Source organism: Beta vulgaris, chromosome 8, assembly GCF_026745355.1.
Source record: "Beta vulgaris subsp. vulgaris cultivar EL10 chromosome 8, EL10.2, whole genome shotgun sequence".
Classification (NCBI taxonomy): Eukaryota; Viridiplantae; Streptophyta; class Magnoliopsida; order Caryophyllales; family Amaranthaceae; genus Beta; species Beta vulgaris.
The window spans coordinates 5,430,556-5,453,200 of record NC_079209.1 but is presented as its reverse complement, the minus strand read 5'-3'; the positions used below and the strand labels follow the sequence as shown (position 1 = coordinate 5,453,200).

The 22,645-nt window shown below is 39.2% G+C and overlaps 1 long non-coding RNA gene across 1 annotated transcript; it reads left to right on the top strand.

Moving 5' to 3' along the window:
* Window positions 1–2,053: 2,053 nt before the first annotated feature.
* LOC130589764 (uncharacterized) lies at window positions 2,054–4,194 on the top strand. Its single transcript, XR_008967408.1, has 3 exons — window positions 2,054–2,487; window positions 3,158–3,214; window positions 3,999–4,194. It is a non-coding gene; the product is annotated as an uncharacterized LOC130589764 (long non-coding RNA).
* Window positions 4,195–22,645: the final 18,451 nt, after the last annotated feature.

Below are 22,645 nucleotides of genomic sequence, written 5' to 3'. Positions count from 1 at the left end.
AGGGGAGGTAGAAAGATTGCTGAGTGCCCTAACCATCGAACCTAACTTCCTAGAAGAGATAAGGCGAGTCAACCTGGGGATGTGAAACTTGAGCGAGTCAAGGCAAAGCTTAAGGAGGGCAAAGCAGAGGGGTTTGCGATTCAAGCAGAAGACGGCATACGATATAAGGGTAGGTGGTGCGTGCCACAAAAGTGTGAAGAGCTGAAACAAAAGATAATGAGCGAGGGTCATAACACGACGTATTCTGTCCACCCAGGGGGAGATAAGTTGTATAAGGACCTCAAGAAGATGTTTTGGTGGCCTGGTATGAAGAGAGCAGTAGCTGAGTTTGTTTCCAAATGCTTAACATGCCAGAAAGTCAAAAGTGAACACAAGAGACCTCAGGGAAAGATTCAACCCTTAGACATTCCGACTGGAAATGGGACTCGATATCCATGGACTTCGTTGTCGCCTTACCTAGGAGTGGGGAGGCAATAATACCATTTGGGTGATAGTGGATAGACTAACCAAGACAGCAAGGTTCATACCTATGAAAGATACGTGGAGTATGGAAGCCTTAGCCAAGGCTTATGTGAAAAATGTCATTCGATTGCATGGAGTACCCACAAGTATAGTATCAGATCGAGACTCTCGATTCCTGTCGAATTTCTGGAAAAAGGTCCAGGAAGCATTTGGTAGTGAGCTATTAATGAGTACAGCCTTTCACCCAGCTACCGATGGTCAAACAGAACGAACTATTCAGACCTTAGAGGACATGTTGCGAGCATGTGCTTTAGAATACCAAGGGTCATGGGAAGACCATTTGGACCTCATAGAATTCTCATACAACAACAGCTACCATGCTAGTATTAAGATGGCACCATTTGAAGCGTTGTACGGGAGAAAGTGTCGTAGCCCTTTGTGTTGGAACGACATCAGTGAGACTGTAGTGTTAGGACCTGATATGATTCAAGAGACGATGGATCAAGTGCGAGTCATTCAAGAAAAGATTAAGACTGCACAGGACAGGCAAAAATCCTATGCGGACCAGAAGCGAAGGGACGAAAATTTCGAAGTTGGGGAAAAAGTGTTGCTTAAGGTGTCCCCAATGAAAGGAGTGATGCGATTCGGGAAAAAGGGGAAGCTAAGCCCTAAGTTCATAGGACCCTATGAGATACTGGCGAGGGTAGGGAAAGTTGCTTATCGCCTGGATTTACCCAACGACCTAGAAAGGGTCCATAACGTGTTTCACGTATCCCAACTCCGGAGATACGTACCTGATGCGTCACATGTCCTTGAACCTGAAAACGTAGAGATAGACGAAACTTTGTCCTATGAGGAGAAACCTGTCCAGATCCTAGACCGCAAAGTGCGAAGTACGAGGAATAAGGACGTCAGAATTGTCAAGGTGTTGTGGAGAAATCAAACTACCGAGGAAGCCACATGGGAAGCCGAAGATGCAATGCGTCTGAAGTACCCTGAGCTTTTCCAAGAGGTACGTGAGTTACGGGGACGTAACTTTTCTTTTAAGGGGGGAAGAATGCGATAGAATTTCGCGCTTTCACCCTAAAGTATGTTAATTATGTTGATTATTGTTAGTTATATGCTAGTTATGTGTGAAAATTGCTTATCTATTGTGTGAACGTTAGAAAACGCTTGTGAAATTTGGGACTTAGAAGTGCAAAAGATCGTCGTTAAGACGGGCTACCTCAAAGTTTCGGGACGAAACTTCTTTTAAGGGGGGAAGCCTGTAATACTCCGTATTTTTAATACTAATTTCGTACTAATTAAGAAAATATAAAAGAATTAATAAAAAGGTATTTTAATTTATTTACAAGTTAATAGGAATAAATTATTAGTAATATGAATTGTTAGGAATTTCGGATTTTAAAAGAGTAACCTAATCGACCTAGGGTTACTACCTTTTGAAGGGAGTATAAAAAGAAAAGGAGAGGAATTTCAGAAAAACCCTAAACCCTTTCTTCTCCTCTCTCCCAGCCGACTTTCTCTCTCCTCACTCTCTCCTCAGCCGATTTCTCCTTCTTCTCTCTCTCTCGAATTTTTCAGCTCTCTCCCTCAGATTTTCTTTCTTCCTCTCTCGGATTCCCTCTCAGTCGGTGTTTGAGGGTCGCGCGGGCGTAGTCTCGAGTGGTGCGAACTCGCGCTGCGAGCGACGAGGTGTGCCGAGGTTGCGAGCGACGAGGGTGTGCCGAGGTTGCGAGCGACGAAGGCTGCGCGAGGTTTGGTTCGAGCGGTGCGCAGGCGTGTCGAGTTGTGCGCGACGGTGTTCGAAAGGCTGCGAGAAATCGTCGCAGGTTGGTGCGTGGTTTGTGCGAGTTCTGTCGCACGAGGGTTTCGGTTGTTGCGCGGGATTGTGCGAACCAGCAAGGCTGGTGTGGGTGTCCGTGGGCGACGAGCGAAACCGGGCGAGGCTACTGCACTCGTGTGGTGTGGTGTTTCGATTCCGGAGGTCGGTCGCCGGAGTTCTTTTGCCGGCGAGATTTAGCGGTATATAACTTATGCACCTAAATTATTATATCAGTTTTATTATTTAGATTTACTGTTTTCGTAATTAAGTAAGGTTTGTAATTAATAATTAGTAATTTAGAGTGTTTAGTAAATTATTAGATTGTTTAACCAGTTAAGTTATTGTTCTGTTTTAAGTAAAAAAATTCTGGTTAGGGTTGTAATTGGAATAAGATAAAAGCAGGAGACGTGTGTATTATTATTAGTTACAATTATTACTGTTTCATGAGTAACCTGTTTCATGAAATCTGACTTTGGGACGTATGATTTACCCTTTTGGACATGGAACTTACTTTTGGACATGGAACTTACCTTTTGGACATATGACTTACTCTTGGACATATGACTTACCTTTTGGACATATGACTTACCTTTTGGACATATGACTTGACTTTTGGACATAAGACAGGCTGGACTTATGACATTTTGGATTGGTAAATTAGTGGACTAATGTTACTAAATAACTTAGTTACTCACTAATTCTGACTACTAAAAGACGTTAAATTCACTAGATTAGAATTATAACGTAAAGTTCTAGAATAAGGTTTTAACTATTGCGTAATTCGAATCGATAGATCGTTATGGTCTTAGTACGTAGTAGTTGTTAGTGTTATCAAGGACGTAACACTGAAGCTTTGTTTTAACGATTTAGGTCCCAATTTCATAAGCGGCTCGTTCTATTAAGTCAGCGAAAATTCTCCGTTACAAGGTACGTACGCGTACCAGTTTACTTTCAAAGCTTAGTATCATGTTTAGGTTGCAGTTCATGTTATTGGAACCTAGTACCATGATAGGGAACTTTTGATTGTGATTGTTTGGTTAGACGTTTATAACGTGAAATAAATATGATGCATTGAAATATGTTGCATTGAAATGCGAAGTTCTATCGTAGTGTAACATCAGCATTATTAATCTGATCTATAGAGTAACAAGGGTGTTACTAGGGATAAGATTGAGTTTGGTAATTAAGAGAGTATGTAAATGACTCTTTAAAGTTATAAAAGAATGATTGGTAATAAAAGAAGATTATGGCGATACTTGTAGTTGGACTCCCTACAAGTATAGAACAATGGGGGGGAGTGTAGGACTTGTCCTACACTCCTACGCAGGCCTACTGTGACGACAGTAGTGTCCTTATATTTTGATAACTCAAGTAGGCGGAAGGTTCCGTTCGATCTTGGGGGTATGCATACTAAGGTGATGGGTGTGAGACGGAACAAAACCGTATTTGCATTTCATCTAATAGACCAAGTCGTCTATTAAGGATTCAGTAGCCCGTATGATTCTGGTAAGATGACGGTGCCCGTTCGATGCCAAATAATGAAAGAGTAAAGGATGTGCAATTATGTGGGTTCATATAACAGTTGTAATGTATGCTTCACTTATATTCATATGGTTTTCATAGTTCATTACGTACTCAGCATAGCTGACCCTGTGTGTTATTATGTGTTTGTTGTCCTGTGATGAACTATTGATACTTCAATGGGGAGCAGACTAGGTGAGCTGGTGCTGCTGCATGACATCAAGCATATGGGGGCTAGACTGTAGTTGAAGTTAACTTTTGGTTTGATCATTAATGAATTTTATAGAACATTATTACATGGTTTGAGTTTGAATAAAGAGGGGTCATCTATGATTCCCGAGTTGTAATTACATTTTCTATTCCGCTGCAATTTGGTTTTGAGACAATGAATTTGAGTTACCGTATTTCTAATTATGCCTTGCGTTCCATCGCGGCGGTAACACTCCCAAAGTCGATGCGACGTAGCTTTAGACGTGTATGGATTTTGGGGGTGTTACAGGGTGCCAAATTGTTGAGGTGAAAATTTGCATAAGGACGAAACGAATTTGGGGAACGTCGACAACTAGACTTAGACGATTTGACAAAATGTACGAAAAGGGGAAATCAAGGGGAAAGACTCAAGAAAGTGTTGGTCCACCAATCCACTAACGCAACTATCGTCAATGAAATACGATAGTCAATATTGATGTAATTCTAACAATTATTGAATGGATATTAACTTCTAAGAAATGTAAACTATGTAAACAAAGTTCGTTGAGATAATAATAATAATGTCTGCTTGGATTTTTTGTTTCTTGCTTGCCTTTAGTGAGAATGAGTGTGTAACCCTTATTCCCTAGGTACGTAGACCGTCTTTTAAAACCTCTTTTGCACATCTCAGTCGTTCCACCTATGTAGGCGAGAATGTTGGGAAATCTCCAACAACTCTTGACTACGTCTGACCTTACTTATTTAATTACTTTGTTGAACATACTTCCTTGCTGACCTAGTCTCCCACAATTATAGTTCATCAGCTGTTAACTTAGTTTAGACCACCTGCAATAGTCATCTGCTCTAGATGAACTGTCTAATGTTACCTTGGTCTAGATCTGCACAGAAAATTGACCGTAATAGTCACCGCACATACACCTGGAGAGGTTGAGCGTTGGCAAGGTAGTGTAAGGGTATTTTTATATCTGCTCCATAATCTTTGTTTGGAAATCGACATTCATCATATCTTTGTTGATTTCTTAACCTCTACACAATATCTTCACTAATTTGGCATCGTCAATGAATAAATGTTCTTGCCTTCATTATTAACATTTCCATTATCTCTTCGTTTGCCCCTAATTATATATCCCGCTGTTTATTTTTTTGGAGGCTACTCTGTATAAAAGTCTTGTCCGTTCTTCTTTAGACACAGGGCAACATCTCCTCCTCAAATATTAAACACCCATTCTCATCTTATGGGCAATGTTCTTCCGTATTCTTAACCTGTTCCTTTATATTACACTAGAGTGACAATGGTCGTGTATCACTAGAGTTTGGTTGCCAATAATCTGTGTGTACATAACGAGGCAAATTCAACTTTATACAGTGTTCATTCATGCCACAACTCATCATATATGTGTTCCTAATAGCTTTAGTTCCTACACACTTAATATTTTGCGAAATTTGTCAAAATAGACCTTTTGTGTATCATATTTTACGAGAAATAACCTTTTAATAATTTTCTGGCAACTTAACACCTTAAATGTAATTTTTTTTTGTGACAAACAACCTTGGTTTGCTTAATTTTAGTTTTTGTGAGATACCGGCGTTGACTCGCTTGGAGGTTGGTTGCCAAGAATCCGTGTATATGTACGGGGTAAATTCAACTAAAGGGCAGTGTTCATTCATGCTACGACTCATCTGATAAGTTATTATGTTTGTTCCTACCTATTTTAGTTCCTACACGCTTTCTATTTTTTGGTGTTTTTGGTGCCATTGCTTGTTCAAAGCTTGCACAATGCTCCCTCTCACATTTCTTCCACATTTTACATTTACTCATTTATGTGACAAATATGAAAAATATGCAAAAAAATTGTGCTTGACAGTATATATTTATAGTTGCTCCCAGGAGCACCTAAAAATATGTACCAATGGTCGCATCGTGGGAGCAACAGTTACGCTTGAACTAAAACTTTAAAACAGGATGTAGGCCCAAATGTGCCGCATACCTACTAATAACACTAAGAGATCCTTTCTGTTTAAATTGATAATAACAACTAATGGTCGTTGATAATGATTATAATTTTTGTCACCTAATAACTGATCAGAAAAGAACTCAAACGTCATTTAGCACAATGACAAATCACAAATGGTTTATATAATGTGAGCATATATGCCGTTCTCCACTTGTATATATAGTATTTTGGTACTTTGCATATATCTAATCACCAAAAAACTTTAATCAACAATTCATTTGACTATGTATGGGTGTTAGACACGAGCAAAATTCATGTCTCGAACTTTTTCTTTTTGTTTGCTATGCACGTCATCACAATCTCCACTAATGCCTGCAAGAGTGCAAGTAAAATAGTGGTGGTGCAAATCTTAGAAAAAAACTATAAATAAATAAAATAAAGTGTGAGTGATCTTGCTAATGCTGGCCAACACAAAGGTTGTGATTTGTGAATGAAGAAATTCTATGATGAATTGTGGATAAAATGAAATGATTGAGTAAATGGCAAAAGACCAGTTTAAAGCATATCTAATAGGCTCCTTTTTGGAATAGAAGCCGAGTACCTACTCTTTAGTATTATACTTCTAGACTCTAGTAGCTTTTTAAATTGTACAGTATACAGGATAAACCTACTCATAATGTTAATTTTAGTGATAAATTAAAATAATATAGAACAACATAATACTAACGGTATCTGATTTATTGATCAAAATATTTTGGTAAATTTTTTTCCTAAACCATAAGCTGACTCTCATATATATGATAAGTTCCAAATAGTGCTTGAAATGCAAGGAATCAATAACAATACTCTATAATGATATATGAAAGGAACAACAAGACAAAAAAATCAAATGGTTGTTTTTTTTTTGTTTTGGAGAAATAGAGCTTGTAACAAGTGAATTGTTGCAAAATGGGTTAGGAATTTCTATCTCTAGAAATTCTCTTAATACTGTGTATTGTTGCCATGGCGAGAAGTTCTAAAGTGCAAAAGATTAATAATGCTAGCTCAAGCAAACCTAAAGGTCCATGTTCTGATTCTTAGGCAAAGAAAACGAAAACATGGATGAGATTCTAGGGGTTGCAGCAATGGAAATTGAGAAGACATCAGAGGAAGAGGAGATTCGTGAAATACAAAGGAGTCAACAAACTCATCGGTTGTTCTCACGGTGGCAGACGGCGATGCACTCACCTTCTGGAGTACAAAAACAGGGGAATAGTAAATTGGCGGATTGTTCTATCCGGAACATGGAACCGGTTCCGATTCTGCAATTTGATGATGTTAGGTAAGTCCTTGTAGTCCTGAAAGGAATTTGATGTGTGCTAAATGTTTGCCTGTGATTACAATTGATGCGAATGATATTCAATCTGAAGTTGATTATTGGAGTTCGGCATTAATTTGTTATGTGATTGGGGCTAATCCTCCTCAATATGTAATGGAGGGATTCATTAGACGAATCTGGAAGAACTATGGTGTGGAGAAGGTTGTTATGATTAAGAAGGGAGTGTTTATAGTGAGATTCCGATCTAGGGAGAAAAAGGATGTAGTATTAGCTGGTGGTGTGCCTTTTTTTGATAGCAAGCGCGCTAGCTCTACCTACGTTGAAGCTAAGTGTGGGAATTTTTGTAATCAAATTAGAATATATATAATTTTTATTTTGAAAATAGTGACATTTTTTTCTTCCAAATGTTCAATGATATTAATATATGTAACTATTATTTTAAAGAAAAATTTATTTTAAATAAGTCAATCTTGCACGGTCTTCCCATTTTAGACTACCTTTTGATTGTCCTTGGTTGACTTAGGCTTGTAGGGCTATTTTCTTCTATTGAGTTTTAACCTGTTTAGTCGGTTACATGTGTTATGTGTCGCCATATGATTTGTGTACTTTTTTTATTTTTTGTATTCTCTCTATTTCCCTTCTCCTCCTCTCATCTTTCTGTTCCTTCTCCCTTAAGACCACCCGGCCTCCCCTACCCCCTACATCCCCAACAACAGCACACCCCACCACCACCCCTCCCATGCCCCTGCATCCCCACCAGCAACATCCCCCTCTCTATCCCTCCTCTACTGCATTTCCACCAGCAGCACCCCCATCCCAACCCCCACCCACCGTCCCCTCCCATTCCCTGCTAGCTGCGTTCCCACCTATACCCCCTACAGCCCCTACCCTAGCCCACGCAGCCCCCCCGCAGACTGCCACCCCCTCCCCACCCCTCGCCTCCCTCGCCCATTTCCCTATAACCTCCCTTCGTCCCAGCCCGAAACCCCGTCGCCCAACAATCCCACTGAAACCTACCATCATAAGGTTCGCATGGGGTGGGGGGAGGTCGTCGGAACCCATCACTAACCTCGCTCGTTGAAGGTGGCGGAGAGAAAGAGAGGGTAGGGGAAGTGTTCGCAGGGGGTGGGGGAGGTCGCAGGAAGAGGGGGGTGCAGGAAGGGCGTTTGCAGGGGTGGGGCGGGGGAGGGGGTGTTCGTAGGGGTGTGGAGAGGGTGGGGAAGGGGTGTTTGCAAGGGTGGGAGGATTTTCAGTTTTGGGTGGGTCAATGGGTTTGTTTAAAGTCAAACTTTTTTATTTACCAGTACATCAGATTACCGGTCATTTAGCCTAGTTAAAGTTAATGGTGCTACAAAGTTGACTTGACTAGAAATAATCAAAAGTTAGACTTGAAAGTGGAAGACGACGTAAAAGTTGACTTGTTTAAAATAATTTTTTCTATTTTAAAACGGGGAAAACTATGTGAGAAACTCTTAATTTAAGCATGAAGATGATGAAACAGTCAATCGTGCTCAAATGGACACTCAATATTCCATCAATTATGTGAAAATACGAGCTCATAGTACAACTTGCACAAGGTTTGGATTCCATATCATTATTCAACAACTCAATTGGCTTATTACCCTTTTTTTTTTCTTTTTCACTTTTTGGATACTTTTGCACCATATTTCTTATCTTAAAATTTAATCACTCACTTGCAAGGTTCGCCACAATAAAATCACATCGTTATAATTCTTTTTTTGTTTTTCTGTCATTCAATTTTGAGATATAAAATGACCTCCTTTTTGCTCCGGACAGTGAAAAGCATCACGAAATAATAGGGTGGGAATATATGGGTGTTTGGATCCTCTAGAGTTGTAAAATAACTCTACAAGGTAGAGTTTGAGCAATATCAACCATTGAATAAAAAATCAATGGCTCATATATTCTCTTTCCAAAATTCCCCCTATTTTATCTCATCAAAATTTTCGCCTAAATCTTTCCCTTCCATCAATATGAGCCCTTGATTCTAATATGTAAGGCTCAAATACAACTCTACCTCGTAGAGTTTTCCTAAAACTCTAGAGGATCCGGACTCAATATATGGGGCCTTTCCTTCTGGAAACTCCCTGCTCTACGACCTCTATCCCCTATTAATTCCTTGAATTGACTGGCCTAAACCATAATATAAGTCAACAATACACAGAAAATTCGTTCATAATTTTGCTCATGATTTGAGTGGCCTAAACCATAATATAAGTCAACTTATACAGTAAAAGCGTTTATAATTTTGCTCATGGATTAGCCCAAAAATTATTATAGTAGCTAGGGTTGCATGACCGCAAACAGATCCTATGAATAAGTGGGTTTCAGTTATGGATGAAATTGTTATGTACGTCCAATCTTTTGGATCGATACATCCGTAGTAATAATTGGTTAGCATTTGGTTTGTGAAATTAAAAGATCTTTTGTCCGACTTAAAGGAATTATTATTTGTATAATCGTATATTTCGTATCACTTGATCATATTAGTTGATATTAATTATTATTTGCTTTATTTCTTAATAAAAAGCCTTTTTTTTAATTGATGATGTGAGCAGTGGACTTATAATATTAAGTAGCCCATAGCTAAATCTATCTATACTAATATATTAAAAGGCGTTGCTAAACAAGGAGCGGTGCCAAGTGACGCTTTTCGTTAGGATTTTTAAAATTTGATCCCCAAACTTCAAGCTCATATAACAAAGTCTTAACCACTAAATCAAGTCATATTTAGTGTTGTCATATTAAAGTATAATATTAATAAATGAAAAATATCATTACGCGAGGCGTACCTCGGACCTAAAAACTAGTTATAGTAAAGCAGGGACAAATTATTTGGTCTAACATATATAAAAGGTAGGAAATCGAAATTGAGTATCAAATGGGTAATAATCTCATATTTGTTTGTTTGTGTGAGAGGTTTCCACGTTGTGCATGCATATTTTTACTCACGTACCTTGATCATCCGCATATATATGATGTTTTACTGTACTATTGTTCATTAGTTTCTCTTAATAGACCTTCCTAACTATCATAAGTTATATCATAGCAAAATTAAGAAGCTAATTAATTAACAAATTCTAATTTTTTTGGTGCAAGGCATACTTAGCAAACTTTTAAAATGAAATGTATATGCAATCTCTGGACCAAGCATGCACGCGGCCGTGGAATGGCATCAAATAAATTCCAAGTATACACAAACTTTTCAAAATTTGGAAATACTTTATACAATAAAAGCTTGGCTAAAATCTACTTGCACTGATTAAGGAAATTGAAAAAGATAAGAAATGATGCTAGCTAGTAAGGCTATTTGCCTATTTGAGAAAGTATATATTTTTTTTATCTTTTTTGGTGTTTGCACCCGGTTCACCCTTCGGGCTACATCCGGATCGAGGTCAAGTTCGGAATGGTTAGGTTCCATTCCTTTCCCAAGAGTGTTGCGGGGATTTGAACACGGATCCGTCCTACCAAAGCCAGTCCCCATCCCCATTGGGCCAACACTTACTTGGTATTTGAGAAAGTTTATGTACGCAACTTAAACATTGATAATTAAGTGCAAGAAAAAGATAAGAAAATGGTTACCATTAGTATATGGCTAGCAACAGATCGCATCATAGTCATGCCGTGCAAATGATGGAGCATATATTGCAACTGTGGAATGGCATCACTGGTTAGTTATATATGATAAGATGCCTAGCAAATAGCAACACTTTTGAGTCTTTGATGATATATCCTGTTCAGAAGTAAACGTTGGGTTATTCTTATTCCTAAGGCTCAAATCAAAAGAAACCCGTAGGTGTGCTTTTAGGTTTTGTCTTCATTGACCAAAATCCTATCGAAAATATAAGAAACCACAGCTCTTCTTTATTTTTTTCAAAAAAAAAGAAACGACAGCTCACAGTAACTTGTCTTCTCAATGTCCTTTGTATATAACATCATCGTGGTTGGAGCTCCCACCTTCTTTCATGGTTGGGTGTTCAACAGTCGTCAGTACTAATTTGTGGAGTTTGTGTAAATATTTGTTTCTTCGTATAAATCCCCAGTTTCTAGTCTATGAAAATTTTCTTATGAGTTGAGATCCCCCAACTCATGAGTGTTGACCCTGCTTGGGACAAGTAATTAACGAAAAAGAATATCCTTTGTATACACAAAAGTAAAAGCTATCAAATTGATTTTCGCTCTTAAAAATTTTCTTCGAAATATACGAAAACTTAATTAATAAATAGTTCCATTGAAATTCTCAATACAGATCCCGTACTGTTAATCAACTATTAGCATTGAAAATTGTAAGAATAGTGCCTTGAATGTATTCGTCAAAATGCGTCAAAAAGGATTTCTAGGGTACCGCCCGATCGGGCTCGTGACGAGTTTGAGAACAACAGATTGTTTGGATTCGCCCGATGCCATCGGGCCAGGTCGCCCTGTAAACGCGGAAACACGGTTTTATAACGGGAGTATAAATAGGTTATTTATACCTAATTGTTTAGACTACGAATTTTAGTCTAATTCTCTCTGTAATCTGTTTTATTCACATAATAAAATATTCTCTCTCTCTCTCTGTCGTGAACGTAGCCAAATTGGTGCACCACGTAAATTTATTGTCTGTTTTTATTGTTTTTGCATGTATTGTTTGTTTCTCTCTCACGTCTATTATAACAAATTGGTATCAAGAGCTTTGGTGTTCGATCTGTGTGAGAAAGATGTCTGGGATGAATGTTAAAATTGATAAATTTACTGGGAGGAATAGTTTTAGTCTGTGGCAAATCAAGATGCGGGCTTTACTGAAGCAGCAGGGGTTGTGGGCACCGTTGACAAAGAAGGCAACGGATTCAGTCACCGCTGAGATGGAAGTTCTGGAGGAAAAGGCGCATTCAACAATTATGTTGTGTCTGTCTGACGACATAATTACCGAAGTTGCGAAGCAGGAAACTGCTGCTGGTCTGTGGTTGAAGTTAGATAAACTGAATACTATCTTGCTAGATCTGCGAAATATTGTTGTTAAAGTAGTTGATGAGGATGCTGCTTTAATATTGTTGGTATCATTGCCTGTATCATATGAGAACTTTGTGGATTCTTTTATTGTTTGGAAAGATAGTATGTCGTTAGAAGAAGTAAGATATGCTCTTCATACTAGAGAGGTCCGTCATCAGGCATTTGGTTCTAGTACAGAGAATCAGGCATCTGGATTAGTGATTACTGGGGGTAAGGGACAAAAGAAATTTGGTATAAAGAAAACGAACTTTAAAAATTTGAATTTTAAGGGTCCTAAAACTACTGATGTCTGTAATTACTGTAAGGAAAAGGGACACTGGAAAAATGAATATCCTAAGAAAAAGAAGCAGGAGGACAAGAGCGAAGGTTCTGCTGCCCTGGCAGAAACTGGAGGTAATTTTGAGGAAGATCTGGCCCTAGTATTTAATAGCCAGTCACATTGTGTGGGTTCTTGATTCTGGGGCGTCGTATCATATTAGTCCATATAGGGAGTGGTTTTCAACTTATGAGTAGATAAATGGAGGCAATGTTTCTATGGCCAAGAGTGTTGCCTGTAAAGTAGTTGCAATAGGCTCTATCAAGGTGAGGACTCATGATACCTTGAACGAAGTTAGGCATGTTCCATTAATGACAAAGAATCTGATATCTTTAAGTCTTCTTGATAGCAAGGGTTTCAGTTTTCAAGGTGAAGGTGGAGTTATGAGTGTCTATAAAGGTTCAAAGGTGGTTATGAAAGGTATTAAAATTGGTACCTTATATATTCTTTAAGGTTCTACTGTGACAGGTTCTGCTGCTGTTGTGTCATCTGAGATCCACAAGGAGGAGTTGACCAAGTTGTGGCATATGAGACTTGGGCACATGGGTGAAAGGGGGATGCAAATTTTGTCGAAGAGGGATCTTCTATGTGGGCACAAGGTGCAGGATCTAGAGTTTTGTGAACACTGTGTGTTTGGAAGCTTCATCGCAGCAAGTTCCCAAAGGCGGTTTATACAACGAAAGGTACTCTTGATTATATCCCAACTGATTGTTGGGGACCTTCTCGAGTGCATCTATTGGAGTCACAGTTTTTGTGTCGATGATCGATGATTATTTAAGAATGACTTGGGTGATTATGATAAAGCATAAAAGTGAGGCTTTCAAGAATTTCAAGCAATGGAAGGTTTTAGTGGAAAATCAAGTTGAAAGGAAGATCAAAAGGTTGCGTACTGATAATGGTCTGGATTTATGTTGGTCTGAATTCGATGAGTTCTGCAAGAATGAAGGGATTGCTCGCCATCATACTGTTAGAATACGCCACAACAAAATGCAGTTGTAGAACACATGAATCAGACACTGTTGGAGAGAGCGAGATGCATGCTCTCAAATGTTGGGTTAGCTAAAAGATTTTGGGCAGAAGCTATGAGTACAACTTGCTAAATAATCAACCGTGCACCTCACACAGGTATTGACTGCAAAACACCATATGAGATGTGGTCTGGTAAGCCTGCTGATTATTCTCTGTTGAGAGTTTTTGGTTCTACTATTTATTATCATGTAAATGAGGGTAAATTAGAACCTAGAGCTAAGAAGGGTGTATTTGTGGATTTTGGGAATGGAGTTAAGGGCTATAGAATCTGGTCACCTTCTAGAAATCGTGTTATACTTAATAGAGGTCTAATATTTGATGAAAATTCTATGCTTAACTCTCCTGTGAAGTCTCCTATGGTGTCTTTAGTAGTGATGTTGATAAACAGGTGGAGCTGCAAGTCACTTAGGCTGAGAGTGAATCACAACACCGAGGTAGAGAAGATCAACATGGTGCTACAGAAGAGTCTTCTAATTATCAGTCATCTAAAATACATCAACCAAGCATAGCACTTGGTAGAGCTAAAAGAGTTGGTGTGGGGCCTCCAAAGAGGTATGGTTTTGAAGACATGGTTGCTTATGCACTTCAGGTTGCTGAGGAGATGGAGGTTGAAAATCATGAGCCATCCACCTATAAAGAAGCTGTTTCTGGAAGTGAGTCTACTTTATGGCTCGCTGCAATAGGAAATGAGATGGAGTCTCTAGATAAGAATCAGACTTGGGAGTTAGTCAAACGTTCTAAGGAGAGGAAGATTGTAACATGCAAATGGGTTTTCAAGAAGAAGGAAGGGTCTTCACCAACTGAGGAGGTCAAGTATAAAGATCGGGTTGTTGCAAGAGGGTTCACACAAAGGGAAGGAGTAGATTATAATGAGATTTTCTCACCAGTAGTCAGACATACTTCCATTAGGGTGCTATTAGAAATGGTTGCACATCAGGATCTTGAACTTGAGCAACTAGATGTGAAAATAGCTTTCGTACATGGGGATTTAGAAGAGGAGATTTATATGACACAACCAGATGAGTTCCAAGTTCCTGGAAAACAAAATCATGTTTGTAGATTGAAGAAGTCCTTGTATGGACTAAAGCAGTCTCCTAGGTAGTGGTATAAGCGGTTTGACAGCTACATGATTAAGTTAGGCTACAACAGCAGTGAGTATGGTTGTTTGTGTACCACAGCAAGCTGATGATGGTCTTTCATATATCTGGTTCTGTAGTAGATGATATGATCATAGCTGCAACTAAGTGTATTCAGAGGTTGAAGGTCTTCTCAGTGTGAGTTTGGATGAAGATTTGTGCTGCGAAGAAGATTTTGGGGATGGAGATCTATAGGGAAAGAGGTCAGAAGAAACTTTTCTTGTCACAGAAAGGTTATATTCAGAAGATATCGTCAAGGTTTGGCATGACAACAGCTAAGCCTATAGACACTCCAAGTGCTTCCAATAATCATTTGTTTGTTGCTTTTGCACCCAAGACTGCTGAGGAGAAGGAGTACGTGAGTCAGGTTCCGTATGCTAGTGCAGTAGGAAATTTGATGTACGCTATGGTTGGCACTAGGCTGGATCTTTGCACATGCAGTTAGCGTTGTTAGTAGGTTCATGGGTGACCCTGGTAAGGAGAACTGACAATTAGTCAAGAGGATTTTTCGTTACCTTAGAGGTACGTCTGACATTAGTCTAATTTATGGGAATGATACTCAATGTTTAGTCACTGGTTATTCTGATTCTGATTATGCTGGAGATGTTGACAATAGGAGGTCTATGACTGGTTATGTTTTTACTCTTGGTGGTTTTGTCGTTAGTTGGAAGGCAACTTTGTAGGCTACAATTACTTTGTCTACTACTAAAGCAGAGTACATGGCGTTGACAGCAGCTGCTAAAGAGGGATATGGCTAAAGGGACTATTATGATCTCGGTTACATCACGATCAGGCTACTGTGTTTGACAGTCTGAGTGCAATATGCTTAGCTAAGGATCAAGTCAATAATGAGAGACTAAGCGTATTGAATGTGAGATATCATTTCCTGAGGAGGAGACTAGGATTAAGTGAAGAAGTAGAAACTGTTATAATCTTGCTGATATGTTCACCAAGCCGGTTCCGCCAGAGTAAGTTTCAGCATTGTTTGGACTTACTCAATGTTCGTGATTGTTATTTGCCCTCTTGGGCAATTCTGGCCTGGGACTAATCTGGTCTGGTTGTCTTTTGGGACAAATCTGTGTAGGGAGTTTTCTGGGCATTGTGATCAATGAATCTATTTTTCTGGTTATTGTGAGAGGATTCAAGTCAAGGTGGAGATTTCTAAGAATAGTGCCTTGAATGTGTTCGTCAAAATGTGTCAAAAAGGATTTATGGGGTACTGCTCGATCGGGTCAGGCGAAGTCGCCCGATCGGTCCCGTGACGAGTTTGAGAACAACATATTGTTTGGATTCGCCCGATGCCATCGGCCAAGGTCGCCCGATCGGGCGAGCTCGCGAATTACGACTGGGTGAGTTGGGCGTGTGACAAAAACTGGGTTTCACAATTACCACCCGATCGAGCGGATGTCGCCTGACCCTATCGGGCGGGTGCTCGGGAAACGCGAAAACGCGTTTTTCTGACGGGAGTATAAAAAGGTTATTTATATCTAATTGTTTAGACTAAGAATTTTAGTCTAATTCTCTCTGTAATTTGTTTTCTTCACATAATATAATATTCTCTCTCTCTCTGCCGTGGACGTAGCCAAATTGGTGAACCACGTAAATTTATTGTCTGTTTTTATTGTTTTTACATGCATTATTTGTTTCTCTCGCTCTCACGTCTGTTATAACAAAAATTAGATACCAATTATTAGAATACTTATATTGTAAAGTAGAATACCAATTATTAGAATACCATTAATATATATAATTACGTATTTGTAAAAGTTATAAAAAATTGATATAATGAAAACATTTATTAAAAGAAATCAAATAACATTTTATATAATTATTTTTGTTTTTCTATATATTAGAAAAAAGACATAATCAAAATAAAATATGTTAATAGTATAAAAATCAAAATTGTTGCACTTAAAAATAAATAGGGAAAGTATAATAGTTAATGAAATTGGACCATAGAGATATTAATTGGAAACAACATAAAGTTTTATTTTGGGAGAGAGAGAGAGAGAGAGAGAATGCCCCCACTCCTAACCCCCCAAACACAACCCCCACTCCCAAAGCCACCGGACAAAGGCCTGGAAAGCATCGGTGAAACCCGGAGTGTTCCCAGTTCTTCCGTTTCCGGGCAGTCAAGCAGTTATGCAGCGTTATTTTCTCAATCCGAAGTCTCCAAAACAAACCCACAAGAAAAAAACCCTCCCTTGGACACCCCTTCAGCCACCAAACCACCTCCTACTTTTAACCCAAACTCCGAGATTTTTATACCAATTTCCAGTGATGAATATCAAGATCTATGTGAGAAATGGTGCAATACCATTATTGCAAAGCCGGTAGGAAAATCATTCTCCTCTGAGTTCTTCCTAAACTCAATGAAAAAAATTTGGAAGCCAAAGGGCCCAATCTCGGGTTTCCCTATAGGGAAAGGTTTCTTCATCTTCAAGTTTGGCTTATCAGAAGATGTATCAAAATTTTCGAGAATGGCCCATGGTTCCTAGCGAACTTCTTTATCTACATTCAGAAATGGTCACCAGGTTTCAAACCTTCCCTTGCAAGAACAGATGAATACCCGATATGGATCACCCTTCCCGAACTCCCCGTCGAATTCCAGAACCCCAAATTCTTAGAGAAAATAGGAAATCATCTAGGCACCTTCATAAAAGCTGACCTGCATGCCATCAAAGAAGAAAAAATGCGCTTTGGAAAGTTACAAGTCCTAGTTGATATAAGCTCACAACAAAAAGAACACATATGGTTGGGTAATGTCAAACAAAAAATCATATATGCGGACTGGCCTTTAAGATGTGAAGGGTGTAACAGTCTGGGTCACTTGGAAAGTCAATGCCGGAAGCTTAAGGAGGATGAGGCCACTGATAAAGTGGATCAGTTCGACGGAAAAAAAGTACGTTACATGCCGGAGGAAGAAGAGGGTGAATGGCAGAGAGTTGAAAAAAGGAAAAAAAATGCGCAGCCAAAATTGGTTAATTCCCGCCAAGTGTGGGAAAAAAAGAAATCTCTGCTACCACTTTCTGGGAATAACGCCAACCCATTTAATATCCTAGCAGAAAGCAACGAACAGGGTTTTGACACATGGAATGTTTACATTGGAAAACCCAATACCCCATCCCAACCCTTCGATCTGATAGTGCAAGATCCCAGCCATCAAAAAAATTCTTCCAAACCTAACCTACCTCTTCAGCCGTCTTGCTCCCCAAAATCAAAACATCATCCAAAACTTCACCAAAAAACCCAACATCAAGAAAACATCAAAAACCAAACCACAAAATATGAACTGGGCGAGTTCCTTCGCTTCGATGTGTCACAACCGCCAAAGAATCGAGGAACTCAACCAATTTCTACAAGACCCGACCACAACCCAAATCTTTTCGGTCCCCCCAATTCCATTACCATCCAATCCCCTTCTTATACCATTACAAAGATCATCTCTGCTATCTATAACTCCACCATCTCCCACCCTCCCAGACATATGGATCAATATGACAGACTTTTACAAACCTTTGAACTTGAGGCCGAGTTGGTCAATGATTTCAAAAAACACAGTGCGAGAGGCGCTACTAAAACCGGAGGAAGTGACGGCACCCTTTGTGAACTTGATGATGGCGGTGCCTTCAATCCCAGGAGTGCTTACACCAGCACACATTCCAATGCTCTCAGACATAGAGGATATGAACCCGGTTGTGTTCGTACTGATGAAATGGTTAATAGAACAGCTCCAGGAAGCGCAGAGCATGGTAACAATCCCATGGGAACTTCAAAGCTTCGTAGATCCAGTCCCCGTCATTCCGCGACTAAGAGAGATCCTGAATATTACTCCAAACTGGCTGGAAATAATATCAGGAAGCGCAACAAACACTCTCGAGTTAGCAACGGTAACAAAGGTAGAAAATCAACTTTCTATATCTCTGAAGTGGGGGAAAAGAGCAAGGAGCACAGGGAGGTTGTGTGTTACGAAAATAAAGGCGAACCGAAACCCGTTCTTCTGCCTGAAATCTCAAGAGTGGAAGGAGAAAAAAAATCTAGAAAACGACGAACTCCATCCGGAGTTGAAGAATCTGAGCCCTATTAAAAAGAACATGAAAATCCTTGCTTGGAATGCCAGAGGCATAGCAAGACCCGCTTTTCGGAGAAATCTTAGCCAGCTAACTATTGACCATGACCCTGACCTTGTTATTATCTCGGAGACTAGAATCGGAAAAGAAAATACGCTCAAAATCTGCGAAAACTTGCCTTTTAACGAAGTGGAATTGGTTGAACCTGTGGGTCTCACTGGAGGAATTTTAATCTTATGGAACAAAGGAGTTCTCTCCTTCACTACCATAAGGAAGGAATTCAGGGCTCTCCACGGCATTGTCCAGGTATTGTCCTTAAACTTAAGTTTTGCTTTAACCGCTATTTATGCGCCTACAAAACATAAAAGTAGGCTTGAACTTTGGAAGAGTATTGAATCAATCGCTGAATCTGTGAATGGCCCTTGGTTATGTATTGGTGACTTTAACGAAATCATTGCACCGAATGAAAAATGGGGTGGGAGAAACCCGAAAATTTGCAGAATGACAGCTTTGAGTGACTCTATGGAAAGATGTAACTTAATAGATTTAGGCTTTAAAGGTTCAAGATTCATGTGGTTCAACATGAGAAAGAAAAATCCCATCTTTGAGCGACTCGACAGAGCCTGGGTGAATAACCTTTGGATAACGGCTTTCCCGGAGTCCACAATTCACCACCTACAAAGAATGAGCTCAGACCATAATCCAATCCTGTTAAACACTAAACAAACAAACACAAACCACAAAAATCCCAAAAAAACCTTTAAAGTCGAGACAATGTGGTTACTAGATCCGGATTTTGAAACATTGATTTTCAAAAATTAGGCGTTAGATAACTCGAGTTTTCATAAAAAAAATTGCGAACTTGACAAATGTTATGAAAATCTGGGCAAATGATGTTTTTGGAAACGTTTTCAAAAAGAAGAAACACTTACTGGCTAGAATTAATGGCATCCAAAAAGCAATAGATTTGGACCCCCAAAAAACACACCTGCTAGACTTAGAAGTTCACCTAAGGAAAGAACTAGATCAAATCCTAGATCAGGAAGAAGAATTCTGGAACCTTAGAGCAAGGTCGGACTGGATTCTGGAAGGGGACAGGAATACAAAATTCTTCCATACCTCAACCATCTTAAGACGTAAACGTAACAAAATTGAGTACATAAAAACAGATTGTGGAAGAGAGCTTTGGGAAAATCATGAAATTGAAAGCCATATCACAGCGTTCTTCCAAGATCTCTTCACCTCCAAAAAAACCCATTCGGAATTTTCTCCTTTATCTCAAAGACCCAACTCAGATAACCTTTTTGCTTGCGCAAATTCACCTTCACCTTCTGAAATCAAGGAAGCCCTTTTTAGTATAGGTAGCTTTAAAGTGCCAGGAAGAGATGGTTTCCACGCGTTTTTCTTCAAAAAGTTTTGGGAAATTATTTGTGTAGATTGTATCCAGTCAACCCAAAAAAGTTTCCAATCCGGGAAAATACCAGAAGAGATAAATAGAACAATTGTCTCCCTAATTCCAAAAATTGATAACCCTGAAAAAATCACCCAGTTCAGGCCCATTAGCTTAGTAAATACAAGCTACAAAATCATTACAAAAATTGTGGTTAGTAGGATGAGACCAATCTTGGCAAAAATCATTTCTCCAAATCAGAATAGTTTCATAGCTGGAAGGGGCATGGATGTTAATTTCATTATTGCATCTGAAATCCTCCATTCTATGGGAAAGAAAAAAGGAAAAAAAGGCATGTTCGCCATGAAAATTGACCTCGAAAAAGCTTATGATAGACTTGAATGGGACTTCATTAGAAAGAGCCTAATCACCCTAGGTTTTGACGACAAAACAACCAACCTGTGTGGAGTGTATCTCCACAACCTCTACATCAATTCTCATCAACGGTATTCCCTCCAAAGAATTTAAACCATCTCGAGGGATCAGACAAGGTGATCCCCTTTCCCCCTATATCTTCATAATATGCATGGAAATGCTTTCTAGGAAAATTCATGAAAGTTGTGAGGAAAAAAATTGGAAAGCCTTCAAAGTAAGAGGGGGAGCCACGGAAATTTCTCACCTAATGTTCGCAGATGACTTAATCCTTTTTGGAGAAGCGACAGATCAAACTTTGAATGCGGTTAACTCAACTCTAAACAATTTCTTCAAATTCTCGGGTCAAACAATGAACCATGCAAAAAGCAAAATTTTCTTCTCCCCTAATACCCAAAAAGATATAATTGATGATTTTGAACAAGAGCTAAACGTGCTTGCAGCTAAAGACCTTGGTATCTACCTAGGGTTCCCTTTATCTAGCAAAAGACCTGCAAAAAACCACCTCCAGAACATTGTTACAAAATTATCAAAGAAACTTGCGCTTTGGAAAACAAAGTACTTATCTAAAGCGGGAAGATGTTTACTCATATCCTCTACTCTCCAAGCTATTCCTAGGTATTTCATGCAGGGAATTTACTTCCCAAAATCCCTTTTGAGGAAAATTGATAGCATCTCTGCAAACTTCCTATGGGGTATTAGAGGTAATGATAAGGGAATAAATTGGATTTCATGGGAAAAAATTTGTAAGCCAAAAAACATGGGAGGTTTGGGTTTTAGAACTAGCGAAGAGTTAAATACACTAGGGTTAGTTAAACAATGCTGGAACATGGATAACCAAAAATATTGAGCGGCAAAAATTATGTATGAGAAATACATTAAGAAAAATGGTGATCCTATCTCCTTTAAAAAAGGATCCTTCATTTGGAAAAATATTGGAAAAGGGTGGGAAACTTACAAAGAGAGTCTTAGATGGAACCCAGGGACGGGGGAAAAAATAAATTTTTGGAATGATAAATGGGTCGGGACCTTCTCACTTCGATCTTTAGTAATGGGACCTTTGCCCGAGGGAGAGGAGGATAAAACTCTCGCTCAAAATGCCATTAATGGAACCTTAAGTTTGAACTCAACCCTCCAAGAACTACCCTTAGACATCCGAAATTCTATCCTTGCGGTGTCACTCCATAACGACCCAGACTTCCTCTATTCTAGCTGGACAAAAGCTGGAAAGTTCGATAACAAATCTGCTGCAATTTTTCTACAAACAAAGCATGCAGCCTTCTCAAACACAAACTTTCAAGACTGGAACATCATCTGGAATGCTCCAGGTCACCCCAAAATAAAACTCTTTCTCTGGCAAACCTGGTGGGAAAGAAACCCAACAAACGAAAACCTTTGGAAAAGAAAATGCTTACACTCCCCTGAATGTAGACTTTGCTTTCACCATAAGGAAAACATGATACATATTCTGCGTGATTGCCCGAGAGTTAGCGAGCTTTGGTCTAAAATTAACAAACCTTCTTGGTCTTCAAATCTTGATTTACATGATTGGTTAAAAGAAAATCTTACAAATTTTGAAATTAGATATGGAGCAATTCCGTGGAATGTTCTTTTTGTGTTCTCTTTATGGACTATTTGGAAAAGAAGAAATGAGTGGATTTTTCAAAAAAAGAATGAAAATATTGATACAGTTTTAAAAAACCTAACTTGGTTTGCACAAGAATGGTTCTTTACCCAACCAATTCCAAACTCCAAAACCACCACAAATAAAACCGCCACACCCAAATGGTCTCCTCCACCTAGGGGAGCCCGAAAGATCAATGTTGATGCCTCACATTAGAGCTCATCCTTGGCAACAGGGATCGGGGGGTTATGTAGAGATGAGAAAGGAACCTGGATAAAAGGGTTTAGGGAAAAATGCTTCTGCAGGGACTCAAAGGAAGCGGAACTCAAAGCTGTGATCACTGG